The 15,394-nt window shown below is 46.9% G+C and overlaps 2 long non-coding RNA genes across 2 annotated transcripts; both read right to left on the bottom strand.

Moving 5' to 3' along the window:
- Window positions 1-245: 245 nt before the first annotated feature.
- LOC142803188 (uncharacterized) lies at window positions 246-2,052 on the bottom strand. Its single transcript, XR_012894007.1, has 3 exons — window positions 1,648-2,052; window positions 1,076-1,181; window positions 246-939 (listed from the first exon to the last, which is right to left on the bottom strand). It is a non-coding gene; the product is annotated as an uncharacterized LOC142803188 (long non-coding RNA).
- Window positions 2,053-6,585: 4,533 nt separating this feature from the next.
- LOC142803753 (uncharacterized) lies at window positions 6,586-7,924 on the bottom strand. Its single transcript, XR_012894263.1, has 3 exons — window positions 7,758-7,924; window positions 7,420-7,693; window positions 6,586-7,122 (listed from the first exon to the last, which is right to left on the bottom strand). It is a non-coding gene; the product is annotated as an uncharacterized LOC142803753 (long non-coding RNA).
- Between the last annotated feature and the right edge of the window lie 7,470 nt (window positions 7,925-15,394).

The raw sequence follows: 15,394 nt of genomic DNA on the forward strand, positions 1-15,394 counted from the left end.
GTGAGTCGTACAGTAGTGGGCAAATTTAGATTGATTCTGGCTTCCAGGGGTTCGAACAAATGACATTGTAGCCTCACAGGAGACAATACTGCTTGTCGGAACATTTGCTTTGACACTTTGTGTTAACATATTTTTCATATTTTCAAGCTTCCATCTTTTAAGGGTCAGTTCAGTTCACCTGAACCAATCCAAACTGGTTCACAACTGTGCACGAGAAGTTAAGAACTTGTGCGGCAGGAGTTCAGCAGTGCGGCCTCACAAGTGAAGGACAAGGTACCGACAAGGTTGAATCCTTATTTTTGTTCGCTTAATTTATTGAGGTGCAAACATGGCAAAAACACGCCGCATTTGTAGAGGTGGGTTCAGCACCTACGTCTAATGCTACGTTGTTTGCTAAGCTGTGTGAGCGGCTGCACCAAACCAGCGCCGTCAGAGCAGAAGGTACGGGAAAGTCATGAAATAGTTTTGTTGCTGTACCTCTCCGGCGCATTTTGAAATGAATGGCAAGATTGAGAAGATGCTATTACAGCGCCACTGAAACGAATGGCAAGGTGCAGCATTTTGTAAAATGGATCATGTGGTGCAGGCGAATCGAACAAATCCTTAAGCACACAAGCGTCTTAGAGTTTCACCGCCATCGAAATATGGCCACAGTGGCTGGGATCAAACAGTGTGTTGTTGAGCTCAGCAGTACCACACAATCTAACTAATAGTGTTACAGTTTCAACATTATTGAAGTGTAGATTCCATGGCACGGCAGGCAGCCAATGCTTGTAGCCAATCTAAAGCACGTCTTCACGATATGCGCGGTGAAGCATTCACAAATACAGCACTACATGTGCGAGGTTCGATATGACCTATTGTAGTGGACATTCAGAGGTTTCAACGAGCTTGCATAGTGGACATTCGGGTGTAGTCATCCTGTCATCGCATGGCAATCTGGAAAAACAAGTAACATCACCAGATATCAATGCATGAAATCAATGTATAATCAATGCATGAAATTTTCCAAAGTAAACAAATAAACTCAGTTAATTAATAAACAGCAGTATTTTACACATATATGTAGTGGTACCTCATAACACGTGTATCACTCAGGGCTGCTTCTTCACAAGGCATGTCATGTAGCAGGTTCCTTGCCCATTGTACACAGCTGCTTCCATGTCAGGTGGGCCAAGAGGCTGTGGCAGAAAAAGAAGTATTTCTCATTTATGTGACACTTTTTTTGTCACACTATAGCAAAACCGAACCCATAATTATGTGATGTTTCTCAATCGCGACTGCAGTAAACTATTAACTAGTAGCTTTTTGCACTAATATGTGGGCTAGTTAGGAAGACACATGCGAGGCGACAGTGATTTATTTTCCTTCTTCTATCGCAATGACCTGGTTGGTGTTACCTGGTGATAGAATTTCAAAACTAACTATTGAATCAGCGACTCGTTCGCACATGAAGCCACGCCGCAAGTAACGCGCGTTTTTTCGGTTACAGATTGAGACATTCGACAATTTAAAAATTTAATACTGCAATGCGCTGCCACCATGTGACGCCTACGCAGTCACTGGCAAAAAAACTACATATGTTGAAATGAACCAACTAGCCCTACAAGCAACCGTCCTCGAAAAACTGAAATGGTTTTTACTCACCGGCCCGGGCTTGCAACGGGTGTTCATCCGATGAAAGCTTCAACGGTCGCTTCGTGCCCCGGAAGTCACTCGAATTCCCTTCGCGAAAACATTTGAACGAGTCAAAATATATAGAACGAGAAAGAATGTGTCGATTGGCAGAGGCTCAAAATATTTACAGGGAAACGAAACAGTCCGAGACACATCCGAACGTACCGCGAGCCGTTACCTGCCGTCGCAACCGTTGGCCACCACCACGGAGGAAGAAAAGGTGACCGCCGCAAATTTTCAAATGAGGATAGTATACGTCAATAGGCTGCTACTGACCTCGAGTCACCTGGAGCAAAAACTATTACAAAAAAACTGATGACGCAGCAGATGTTTAGGAAAAACTACTTACTAGAAAAATAAGTTGTTCTTATGTGTAGCGGTACGCAAAGATGTAGTATTTGATCATTTTAAAATTAAAACTTTTGCCCCGACGACGGCGCCCCTACAAGAAAGTGCAATAGCGCGATTGTTGAGAGAGGTTAGTAGATCCACTCTGGGTGTTTGAAGCAAAAACGCACCGCGGTTGATTTTTTCGTCCCCTACAGGTGATCACTTGAACTTGAGAGTTTCCGAACGAATGCTGGCCTTTCCAGAGCATCATCGAAAAGTACGAACCCGCCATATGCTGCCGAATAAAGTGTACCTGCGAAGTGCCCTTCTAGAATGTTTCCGAATAATCACAAAATAACGACTTCCTTAAGCAAGAAATGATGATGTTGCACTGGGATGTAGTTTCAAGTTCGTGGCGCGAGGTGCACACACAGTCGTGACTCGTAGTCAAACCTCAACTTGCTGTTTTCTGTATTTATTTCCGCAAAAAAAGTGCTTAAAGGGCCACTCACCAGGTTTGACAATTTAGAGCTGACGAGCGCAATGCGTAGACGAGGCGTTCATGATCACGTCTGCCAAAATTTGCAACGCTATGCACCGCGAAAATGGGTCAAATATCAATATGAAAGCTGCTCCCCCTCCCCTCTACCGGTGCACGCGTAGAGAATGAGGGCATGACGTAGGCGTAGGAATGGCCCTACGTACACGGCAATGCAGTGACGTTGGTCCTCTACGTAGACGACTCTGCTCTGACGTTGTCAACAGTATACCACGTGACATGACAAAAGTTATTTAGCACATCCTGCGTAGTTTATGTATTTGTTTCTTTAAGAGAATAATAAAACTTGAAATAAATAATGAGCCGCAATGAAAAATTGTGCGCGTATTTCTTACATTTTTTTCCCGTGAAATGCTACGAGATGCGGGGCTAATGTACCAGCGTTTCACATGCGTTCGGGTCCCCACGGTCAGCGCATTGAGGAGACGACCGCCGTGGAACGCTCCTACGCATTTGCGCTCTCATTGTGCTCATCTACTTTACCGCGTCTACGCCAGAGTTTCCAAACAATCCCGCAGAAACATGCAGAAGACCACAAAATAACGCTGGTCAACAAAGCAACGCCGCTCGCGTGCACATCCCGCAGAAACATGCAGAAGACCACAAAATAACGCTGGTCAACAAAGCAACGCCACTCGCATGCACGGGGGCTGGGCTTGTTCGGGCACGTCATGCGCACGTCACCTCTTGGTCATGCCATAGAGAAATAAAAAAAGGTGAAGAGTGGACACTCCCGTAGACCCCAGCGGCCCAATCGACTCTAGCACACCTAGTGGTTGATGAGAGCAAGTGGCGTGCGCTTCCAGTTTCACTGGCTCAAATTTTGAATTACTTTGCATAACCGACGTTTGGCTATGACGAAAGTTCATGATTTCAGACCACTATTCATCGCCCAAATGGATAGTTTTTGTAGGTCGTTTTGATTTAGCGATTCCCTGTTTTGTTTTGTTCAGTGGTTCGTGCGAATCGGTCGTGACGTAATTTTTATTTCGATTAAGTTATAATAAAAAGAGATGCAGGTAATGATAATTCACTACGGTTTTATTCATCGCGCTTGTGTTTTTCTTTTGGAACAAGTGATCAATGTATATATCAGTCAAAGAGACAGAGTATCCGCAATGTTTTATTCAAAGGCAAGGTAGAGTCTGAGAATATAAAAAGCACAATATGACAAAGGTACACAACAAATGCATCTCGCCTTACAAATAAATTGTAACAAATACAGAGAGAACACAGACAATGCACACATCGCTAGAGTTGGCAGAAGCCGAGAAGCTGGTGAAGTATGACACACCGGGCCAGTGGGTAAGTAAGGATCTATGGCAAAAACACAGCGCAAAATGCTGATGAAGAAGGAATAAGTGACATATACACAGCAATGAAGTCGCGAATCACGCCTGGGCTTAACTGAAATAATGCATAGAAAAAAACAGCGCACAGAAAACACACGACACAATATAGCAGAAAGGCAAAGGTGCAGTGTGCTGGCTGTGCTTAAGAACAGCTAGTCCAAAATGAAAAAAAGCAGACTTGATGCCTGCTTGTCCTCAGAAAGGTAGGGCTTTGCAGCTTGCTCACTACGTGAAAGACAAACTTTATGCTACAACACTGGCAAGTCTTGTGGCTTTTGTTATGCGTCGCCTTCATCAAAAACTTAAGATCCCAAGTGATTTGCGTCTGGGTGTTGCTGTGACACTTGCGAGCTAAAATAGATTGTAGTCATCACTTTATCCAGAATTGTGGACTTTAATTGGTGCTACGAGAGCGGTATTACAGGGCTAATAAATAGCAGAAGGAAACCACTTTGGCTCATTATTTTTCACAAAGGCTCTACATTGTACGTTATCACTCACAAGCTATATAAAAATAAAATGGCAGCGTCCGCAGCCCCATCAAACGCTACAAGTTTGGGTATTCTTTTGAAAATTTTGATGGGCAAGATGAGGAGGTTGATGAGAAGCTAAAATACGAAAAGCGTGATAACATGAACCGGGCCCACTTCATACTGTGTTCCTTACCCGCTCGAAGACATTTCAACAAGCGGTTTTGTTATCGATATATTACTTGAGCTGGAGAGATAAAGCATACACAGTGACCAAGCGACCCACAGTAAAGTGTACAGTTCGCCCGTATTTGCTACAAAAATACAGACAGGATACCCAACATTCTTTTTAAGGTTATGCAAATCACTTCGAGCGAATACACAGTGTTCGTACTCCTCATAGCGGGTAACCAAAACAATGAATGCAACGAAGGAGTGGTTAGTCCAGTTGAACTGAATATAAGCACATAAGACCATAACGAAGTCTGCTGTAACGAAGTAATAACATAACAAAGCTATTGCAGGATTCGGCTCAACTCGAATACTTTAGTGTAAACCCGCCGCTAATTGCTAACCTTTGAACTTGTCAAGCTGTATGCCCGAGATTGAAGACTGGAACCTAACCCTGTCTAAGTTTCGGTTCACAAAACGCACATGCCAACATAAAAGAACCCGGCAAAACATTTTCAGAAACTTAGCGCGACACCCAGCAGAGCAGAAACGAAAATCGCCAACACTTGACAGATGGTGATAGAAAACATCGCACACTTTCAGGTGATGTGCAGTGGCTTCAATTATGGCAAGAAAGTGAGATTCAAGTTGTTGTACGTATGCAAAAGCTGCTTCTGATGGCACAGTGAGATTCCCAAAAAGTTTGCTGGGGACGTGGTATGCTTTGAGCATTGTGAAATACTGGTGGGTACCCTTAAGCGTCTCACTGTCGTCTTTCAGTAACTGTGGGCAACTGCAACCGTCACATGCATTCCGAAGAAAGTGTTTGATGAGAAAACCAGCTACATAATATGCAGCGGAGTCATCGATAATATGGGAGTGAATGTTTGTCGCAAGTTCAGAGAGATCGTCTAGAGCGGGAAAGTTGTCAGGCTGTGGCTGTGCACATTCCTCATTATCCACGAGAGACGCACTGGTGAGGGAGAATGGCGAGAGCTGCTCCTGGAGGAGGTCACATTCATCATCCTCGACATTTCCGTATTCTGACAGCTTGAAGAGTTTTCTTATGCAGATGTGCTTCAGGCCACAAATAAATTGTGCTACATTGGGGTTGGTGTTGCAACCCTGTTTTTGCCTAATGTGGCCAAATATGTTCTCCAGAGGATCCTGTTGAAGCCTGCGTGTTAACAGGTATTCAAAATTGTAATTTTTGGAGAGGTCGTCCCATAGTTGACAAATTGCCTGAATTGTAATTTGCCAACCTACGATGGTTTGTGGTTGACGTCTGCCAACAAACTGCCATGATGCAATCCAGGGAAGCTGGCCTCGGAGGAAGTCAATCAGCTCTGAATCATTTTTCATGATTGCATGCCGCAGCTTTTGCGAAGTTCTTTTTTTACTCGAGCTGTTCAAGGCATCGAAAATCCTGTCCATACGATCACAAAATTGAGCTGTAGTGATGGCCGAGGCAGGCAGCACCTTCGCATACACCATTGCCGTGATAGCAATCGAAACTGATGCACTGAGGACCTGAGTTGCTCTGCTGACCTTCATATTAGAAAAAGGTTTCTGATGAACGTGCCGTTCAGTCAACTTTGGAGCCAATCGCAACCGCAACTCATGTGAGGATTGGTAAAGGCTTACAATGTGCGACCAGTTAACGATGTCATCCCCAATGTATACCTTGTGTGCTTGGACATTATTGCGCGTTGTTTTAATTAAATGCGGAACATCAAAAATGTAATATACCCGCTCACCATTAACTTCAAAAAAAAAGGCTTTGCTACAGTCACTCTTAGTTGGTTAGCGAGACTTACATTTGAACTGCCCTGGTCACAAATGACTGCTTTTACTGCAATATTAATGCTCCTAAGCTCCAAAATGAGTGACACCAGCAAGTTATGCATAACAGATAATGGTGTTGATGTGTGCCCTATAGTAAAAGCAACCGGTTGAACCCACTTTCTCGAAACACCAACAAGAAGAAAAACCAGTGCTCGATCAGCGATGGTTGAAGTGCGATGAGTGCCATCATCTGTAAAACCCTGGACAACGTCTCTTGAAGCATCATAGTACAAATTCTTTTTGAGTGCTATTTCGTCGAAAACTAAAGCGCACACTCGGTCCCGTTCATTCCAAGCTTGAGTATTTGTTGCAATGGAAGAAAGGATTCCTGGAATTATGCCTGGAGTCATCTTTACATTAGCTAGCCACCTCCTTAATGAACGCCGGGAGGGCAAAGAAAAATATGGAGCCAGAAATCGGTATGCTCGCGGACCTCGGAAGTTTAAGTGAAGAGCGAATTTCTTGAACCACGCGGGAAACCGCTTGCCCTTGCGTTTGGGCCACAAGCGAACATGTGCAGAAAGAAGTTTAAAAACCTCCTCGGTGACGTGCGGTCGGATAACTTCAAGGGCCTTCGAAGTCGATGACGGTGCTTGGTGAGGCTGTCTCTGCAGTCTTTTGATAGTTTTCCGCTGTGCTGCTACTTTGGCTTGCAGATGTTTAATGGTTTGCGTGTACTTCATTGATGGAGACATTGTCGCTGGCACACAGGAACGCACTGCAATAAACAAAAAAATTGATGTAAAAGCGAAGAACAACTAATCCCATACGAGCACTTTCCTCGCTCTTTCAGACCCAAGGTGCACAATTTTCTGTTGTACAAAGTTTTCGATTCCACTACCTAAAAACAAACCATTCACAATGTTGACAATGCACAAAAAAAAATGAAAATCACTGAGAGCCCACCCTTACATTTTGTAAGTGCACACGTAGTGTCCTTTTGAGGATAGTTTCCTCAGAATGTCCTAAACATAAAATAGCACATTAAAAACTGCTGCAATAAAAGCATAGTCACCATTTTCTCTAAGGCACTCAGGCGTGGAGCTGTTGGCGGAGACGTCTTCTGGAGGGTCTTGTGAAGCTTGTTCAGTGCCTCGGACAGTGCTGTCGGAACAATCTTGCGAGCGGCCTGCGGAAGTCTCTATATCAATCCACTCTGGTGTTGAAGTGAACATACAACTTACCGGCCACACAAGTTCCTTTTGTGACAGCTGAACGACTGGTTAAGGTTTTCTCCGGCAAGACGAAATCAGCAGAAATTCTTTCACCAGCTACAAGGGAGCTGCCACCTGCAGAGATTTGGTCAACTGTCAATTTGGGTAAAAAAAAAAGAAATCGCGACACTGAACGCACCCTGTTCATCGGGGCACCTCAATGTGTGGGAGCCGCTTTTTGAAGCCTCTACCGCAGGTCCTGAAGAAATGAAATTACGACAATGTGTCAGTAAGAGGCTTAAAATAACACAAACTGAAGCTCATCCGCACCTTGCAGTGCAGCTTCTGCAGTCATGTCACAGTCACTATTTGAGGCGACGCTCGGAGAACGTGCATATATGTGCAGTTGGTACAGGTTACAAAGCTTGTAGCATGGGGAAACTTAAACAGCTCTTTCAAGCGCATAAATTGGTCGAACGTGGAAGAAAAGGGAAGGCACCAGCTAGGAAACAAGTAATTTGTGATTTTTGGAATTATCAACAGTGCCAGCTTTCACCGATGAAAGGTATATGTACATGTGCACTCAGGCTTGAAGATAACGTGAAATAGCCCTTTAAAGTCTTTCAAAACAAGTTACGCAGGTCAAGAGCATCAAAAAACGACAGAAATGTGAAGCTGCTGTTAGGAGGGTAACAGCCCACAATTCACAAAATTTAAGACTTTCCAAGTGTTACTTCTATAGTGAGGTTTCTCCATCGGCTACAAAGATCTTCGCGGTTAACTGTCGCCACTGATTCAATACAAGTGGCTGCTATTGCACATATTTGAGTTTCAGTCAATCACTTACATGGTGTAGCTGGTTGCACACTGGGAACAGCCATTCTTGTAAGCCTTGTGTGCCCAGGGTCCATGAAACTTTGAGCAGTAAAATGGTCGCTACAAACCCTGTACGTTTTTAGCATACTGCATCCATGCTTTCATCCTGCATTGGCAATGAACTATCAGCTGAAAGGGGAAGTGCTTGAATAGTGATTCTTTATTGTTACCCTCACTTAGCAAGTACGAACAGTAAGCCTACAGATATGCAAACCATACAAAAGCTTTAACACACCTGCCGTCCCGTGGTACGCGGAAGAAACTCGTCCCAGGCTTCTTGTGGGTTCTGCCATTGTTGAAGCACCACGATACACAGCAGTAACTGCCGTAGCTTAGACCGCCGGACGGCATGGCATCAGCGCGGTCTGAAAATGTTAGTAAGTGGATGCTTCGCTGTCAAATTACGAAAAAGATATGTGCACGTCATAAGTGTACCAGCAAACCCCTTTGAATAATTAGCTAATCGATGCACAATACAAAACCAGTGATACATCTCTGACCCATAAAACTCTGACTTACAAAGATATACGTCAAGACCACGAACAAAGATCTTCAGAAGTTTCCAGCCCGCTATCCCTTGTAATGCAATGGTATCGCGGCCTGGAAACTTTAGAACACCTTCGTGCGTACGCATTATCAGCAGTACATTGGTAAGAAAAATCGTAGTTGAAATTTGTGCGGTAAAATTATATTGGAAACGTCAAAAAAATTTGTGGGCAGCTTGCACTAGTGGCACAAGGTAAGCGAAGAAACGAAGATGATGGCCACTTGGCTAGTCCAGATTTGCCTCCGGCACACCAAGAATTATTCGTGTTCCGAGCCTTCGGGAAACGCGTCGTGAAGCATGCGAGGCCCAGCGAACGATTCTCAATACTTTGCACCGAGCCACCGAGCCTATGACCTAGCTGCCCAGCTATGCTCAGCCTACAGACGCTCGCGTCCATGGCAGACGCAGCACGCGTCGCCTCGGCTTGACGCCGTGCCGCCTTTGCTATACTGCATACGTTGCACAATGTTCCCGTCTAACCGCCACATAGAGCCACAAACTTTCTTTTTAGCGAACCTCCCTGTCCTTACAAGCTTCAGAAAAAGGTTACAACTGCGTGAATGAGACGCCACGTAAGAAACAAACTCGCACACACGAAGCGCAACGTGTGTGTGTGCATCTTTCTATGTTTGTTGCATGGTGTCTTTTTCGCGCAGGCGTAACCGTTTTCTGAAAAAATGACCCAACAAGACCAACAACACGTCATTCAACAAGCTTCGCTTGAAAACGTGCCTCACCTGTTATCTCACGCTTGAAAACGCCGACGCAGCCGACGTTGACGAAAGCGACGAAAGCTTCTCGCCGTCAGTCATGCATGGGCTTGTCGCTGGGTAGATGGTGTTTATGACAGTACGGCTGAAGAAAAATAATCGCGTAAGGTGTGTTGAATAAATCGTTTTTATGTATAAAGAACATACCAAATTTGGGCGTGTAATTATTATTTGTGAAAACAATTCTGTTGCATTGATTATAACTGTGTTTTTTTTGCGCTTGCGCCCTCTGACGTTTGGTGGGAGCACTAGTTTGTTACGTAGTCGTGACGCACTTCCTGAGGCCAGGTTTTGCGGAGTGATGATGATGATGATGATGATGATGAATCCACAGACATGGCTCGTACCCACTCAGGGGGATTGGCCAAGAATCGATGACTTAATTAGGTAAGTTTTTTTTTAAATATCGAAACCACCCACCAGAAAAAAGAATGAAAAAAAAATAAAGACACCCTAGTCAGAATGAATGGAGTGCAATAGTTGCTTGTCACTCGTGCAGATAAGACAACTATTCATTACCTTAAATAAGAATCAGGATAGTTAAACAATGCTCTTGTGTTCGTTGGAATTATTATTATTTTTTTGCATGATTAATAATCACGCAATTAAAAGCTTAATTCTTTTACTTTCATTCAGGTACTTGCAAACTGCGTAGAAAACGTTCTCGTGGCTGAAGCCCAGATCGTAAGCACCGAAGGAAAGTATGTTTTCTGTAGATAAGTTCAGCCGCAGGCTAGCGAATGGGAGGGCTAAGAATGTTTTCCTAAGCAATTTGTATCGGCGACATGATAAAAAATAGTGCTCTATTGTTTCCAATTCTGAACAAAAGTTGCATAGTGGTGATATCGCCAGACCAGCCCTATGTGAATAGAAATTTAACGGGGGGACACGACATCGAAATCTGGTTATTATGGTTTCCAACTGTTTTGTAGGACACCAATGACTTTTCCATGGAAATCTTAAGTGAGTAAATTCTGGTGTTGACAATATTGCTTCCATAGCGTCTGCACTGAGCGCAAGCTTTCTGTATCTGTTTCTGTTTCTGTTTTGCGGAGTGTCCGCTCTTGTCTTCTTCTTTCTCTATGGTCATGCCGCAGAGTGTGGGAAAGATATTTGGCTTGCGAAGCCTACGCGGAGGAGCGGCAAGGGTTTCGAGATCGCCTCCTCTCACCCTCATTTCGCGCCGCTTCGAAAAACCTGTTATCTCCGCTCGTAATGAACCGATTCGAAAAATTTTTGTAACAAAACGTTTCTCATCGGACACCCAACAACCTCCACCATATAACTATATTCGGTATGGGGCCTGGTGAGTGGCCCTTTAACGATTTAGAGTACACGGTACTCTGCTATGGGAGAGCTGAAAGCCGTCCCTTGTTTGTGTGTTTAGAAAAAGTGGGTAACAATTTAGAGTACTAGATACTCTACTATGGGAGAGCTTTAAGCCGTCCCGTGGGTGATAATACTTTTGAAATATGTTACAGTTGCGGAAATCAAAGCACAGTCTGGGCAAAACCTCACTTATTCAAACAGAGCCACATCAAATTATCTGGTGAATTTTGCAATTTTCTGGCTTGTTATGTTTGAAGATATTGCTACCTGTAGGCTGCCACAAACCATAGTGCGAATGCGCGTGTGCGCCCGACGAAGAAGATGAGGGTCGCTGGCTGCTCGAGCTCGGAGCCAGACTGGCCAGTGCTGCAACCGCTCTTGCAAATATATTTTTCGAATATATTCGCAATACTTTGTCTCGTTACTCACGTAACATATTTGGTGGAGGTGGAACGATCCCCGTCCTCACCACGCAGCTCCGCAGTGGCCGCATCCTCCAGCTTCCCGCCATGGCTTTCAGTGACAACGCGTCCGCTTCACCATCTGCGGCTTCTCCGACAACCTTTGTCGCCGTCCAAACACCCCGTGATCCCGGGACATTTTCTGCGCAACCTGGCCTCGACGTCGACAAATGGCTTCGCCTTTATGAACGGGTCAGTCAAACTCACCGCTGGGACCCTACCATGATGCTCGCTAATGTTCTCTTCTACTTGGACGGAACCCCGCGTGTCTGGTACGAGACAAATGAGTCCGAACTCACCAGCTGGGACACGTTCAAGGAGAAGCTACGTGACATCTTTGGGGACCCGACCGGTCGCCACGCAGCTGCACGACAGGAGCTGGCTACCCGTGTCCAGTCGCCAACTGAATCGTATGTGTCATACATCCAAGAAGTTCTCGCTCTTTGCCGAAAAGTAGACGAGGCGATGTCTGAGGCTGAAAAGGTTGGACACGTTTTGAAGGGGATCGCGGACGACGCCTTCAATTTGCTGGTGTACACTAACGTCTCGACCATCGACCGTGTAATTCAAGAATGCCGCCGTTTCGAAACAGCAAAAAGCCGTCGGGTGCGCCCTCCTTTTTCTCGGTTGCCAAACACGGCGGCTACGTCCACCTGCTCCGATTCTACCGTCACACCGCCCTTTGAGCAGAGTGTAACGCGTATCGTTCGACGGGAACTTGAAGCAGCAAGTCCAGCGCCGCTTCAGCCCACTTCTTTCGAACATACGATGCCGACAACCCCCGCGATCTCCGTTATTCAGGCGGTCGTACGACAAGAATTCGCCAACCGCGGGTTCCCTGATGCTTGCCCCATCTCTTGCCCCTCCTCCAGACCAATTCCCATTAATCCACCTCGACGTGACCCATTTGTTGCTCCACGATCTCGCAACCCGGCGGAATGGCGAACTCCTGACGACAAACCGATCTGCTTCCGGTGCCACCGCGTTGGACATGTCTCCCGCTACTGCCGTGCCTCCTGGACGCCGCCACATAGGAGCCAGTTTTTCGCACCTTATAGCCCATATGAAGATCTTCGCCGGTATTCGTCCAGCCGTACCGCCCCTGCTTTCGACACGTCTAACAGCCGCCTTCCTGCTCGTTCTCCGTCCCCTCAACGCCGTCGTTCCCCGTCGCCCCAGCCACGCCGCCATCACTCGCCGCCTAACTTTTCATCGTACCCGACGGAAAACTAGACAGTGCAGCCCCTGGAGGTAGTGCTGCATCATCCCTGTCTGAACCAAACCCTCCATTGACGCTTCATACGAACAAAAATCTTGTCGATGTACACGTGGACGGTATTTCTCTGTCGGCACTAGTCGATACTGGCGCTCATGTGTCCATAATCAGCGTTCATCTTTGTCGCCGCTTAAGAAAAGTACTCACGCCTCCTGCTACCGAAGCTGTACGTGTGGCCGATGGCGGCACTGTTCCTGTCATTGGCATGTGTACGGCTCGCATAAGCATCGCCGACCGTTACATTCCTGTTCTATTCACGGTGCTCCAGAACTGTCCTCATGACCTCATCTTAGGGATGGACTTCCTGTCGACCCATTCTGCTCTGATCGACTGTTCCGCTGGTACTCTTTGCTTAGACCTTCCTCTTCAGCCGGATATTCACCCTGAACCTCAACACGGCCTTTCTGCCACAGACTTCCTCCGCTTACCGCCTAAAGCCCTCACATTCACCGAATTCGCCACGACCTCACCCGTATTGGATGGGAATTACATCGTCACACCGATTCCTGATGTCCTACTGGCACGTGACGTCACCGTCCCTCACTGCATCGTAACTGTAGCCTCCAACCGGACCCGTCTACCCGTCATAAATTTCGGCTTCACAAAGCAAGTCCTCCCTGAAGGCATCCTAATCGCCACGTTGCGGTCCTTAGCCGATGATCACGTCACCACTTTCGCAGCCGACGCATGCACCAATTTTTCTTGTCGCCCACTCGATGCCACATGCCTCGACATGTCAATACGTCCCATGATCGACCCTGACCTTCCCCCAGAGCAAACAGCCGCTCTCGCACGCCTTCTAGCTTCCTACCGTGACATCTTCGACCTTGACGACCGACCACTCGGCCAAACTTCTCTTGTAAAGCACCGCATCAACACCGGTGATGCTGCTCCCATTCACCGTCGACCGTATCGCGTGTCCGCGTCGGAGCGCCAGATTATTCAAGCTGAAGTGAATAAGATGTTAACTAAAGGCATTATTGAGCCCTCATCAAGCCCATGGGCGTCACCCGTCGTCCTGGTTAAAAAGAAGGACAACACATGGCGCTTTTGCATCGATTACCGGCATCTAAATCGAATCACCAAAAAGGACGTGTATCCTTTACCACGTATTGATGACGCCCTCGATTGTCTCCACGGCGCACGCTACTTTTCATCCATCGACCTTCGTTCTGGTTATTGGCAGATTGCCGTAGACGAGAAAGACCAAGAAAAGACCGCCTTCATCACTCCAGATGGCCTATACCAATTCAAGGTTATGCCCTTCGGTCTATGCAATGCCCCCGCCACGTTCGAACGTATGATGGACTCTCTGCTACACGGATTCAAATGGTCAACATGCCTGTGTTACCTAGACGACGTCCTCGTATTTGCACCTACATTTGAGACCCACCTTGAGCGTCTGTCGGCCATTCTCGACGTCTTCCGCAAAGCTGGCCTCCAGTTGAACTCCTCGAAGTGTCACTTCGGCCGCCGACAGATTACCGTGCTGGGCCACCTTGTCGATGCTTCTGGTGTGAGACCGGACCCTGAGAAAATTCGTGCCGTCACGAGTTTCCCAATACCCCAATCCGCCAAAGATGTCCGGAGCTTTGTGGGACTTTGCTCCTACTTTAGGCGGTTCGTGAAAGATTTTGCGGCAATCGCCCAACCACTTACCGATCTTTTGAAGAAAGGCGTTCCATTTTCGTGGGGGTCCACTCAAGCTGCCGCCTTCTCTCACCTCATAACACTTTTGACGACGCCCCCTATCCTGGCCCACTTTGACCCATCTGCCCCAACTGAGGTCCGAACTGATGCCAGTGGTCACGGTATCGGAGCCGTTCTCGCCCAATGCCAACAGGGACACGACCGCGTTATCGCGTATGCTAGCCGCCTCCTTACACCTGCAGAGCGTAACTATTCGATCACGGAGCGAGAATGCCTTGCTCTTGTCTGGGCGGTCTCAAAATTCCGCCCATATTTATATGGCACTCACTTTTCCGTCGTCACCGACCACCACGCGCTCTGCTGGCTTTCATCCTTAAGAGATCCTACAGGTCGACTTGGTCGCTGGGCTCTGCGACTGCAAGAATACACCTTTGCTGTGATATACAAGTCTGGACGCCTGCACCAGGACGCCGATTGCCTTTCTCGCTATCCAGTTGGCCCATCGGCCACCATACCTGACAACGACGCCTGCGTGTGCTCCGTTTCTCAACTGAACCACATAGCCGACGAGCAACGCCGTGATGCAGCCCTACGAGCTATCATTGAGCGCCTCGACTCCTCCCCATCGAACCGATCCTATCGCTCGTTCGTACTCCAGAATGGCACATTATACCGGCATAACTTCCATCCAGACGGCCCATCTCTGCTGCTTGCCATACCCAAACACCTCCGCTTGGCTATACTCCACGAACTCCATGACGTTCCTACTGCCGGTCACCTGGGTGTGTCCCGCACATACGACCGGATTCGCCGTCGCTTCTATTGGCCAGGTCTGGCACGGTCCGTCAGAAGATACGTCGCGGCGTGTGAGGAATGTCAGCGCCGCAAAACACCATCGACGCTTCCGGCTGGGCGCCTTCAACCACT

This window comes from Rhipicephalus microplus, chromosome 3, assembly GCF_043290135.1.
Source record: "Rhipicephalus microplus isolate Deutch F79 chromosome 3, USDA_Rmic, whole genome shotgun sequence".
Lineage (NCBI taxonomy): Eukaryota > Metazoa > Arthropoda > Arachnida > Ixodida > Ixodidae > Rhipicephalus > Rhipicephalus microplus.